A 609-nucleotide genomic window follows, 5' to 3' on the forward strand; every position below is an offset into this window, starting at 1 on the left:
CAACAACATCAGGAACAGAATGGGCGTTCAGTTCAGTTTGATGAGTGAAATTTGGTAAACCAAAAAGTTTAGAAAAATATTTATAAGAATTCCTTTTGTTACAGAAATATTCTTTGTTATTTTGTGTGCTCTGGTTCAGTGCTTACTTTGTTGCTTAAAACTCCATTTAAAACCTAGCATCCAGATCTTGGTTTCTCCATTAAAATGAAGTAGAGCTCTTAGGGAAATAGTTGATTCCAAGGATGAGGCAGAAAAAAATAAAAACAGAGCTCCAAACATTTTGCGGTGACGGAATGTAAGGAAGTACTCAAAAAATGATGGGGCATGTCAGAAAATAAATTATAATGATGGATTATAACATACAGAATAAAATAAATATTCATGAGTCCATACTGATTTAAATAAATAAGCATGGGAGAAGGAACAGTGGAATTCAATTCATAAACAGAAAAAGATGATGTGAATAGGAAATAACTACAGACAATTTTCACATTAATCATTATAGTTGTATGATGAGAGATGATGTATTTATATAGTCTAAAAATAAGATTAATTATAAAGGGAAAAAAACTGAAGAAACCTGTAGATACCACCTTAACCAAATGATCA

Source organism: Pteropus vampyrus, unplaced genomic scaffold (genome assembly GCF_000151845.1).
Source record: "Pteropus vampyrus isolate Shadow unplaced genomic scaffold, Pvam_2.0 Scaffold21, whole genome shotgun sequence".
Classification (NCBI taxonomy): Eukaryota; Metazoa; Chordata; class Mammalia; order Chiroptera; family Pteropodidae; genus Pteropus; species Pteropus vampyrus.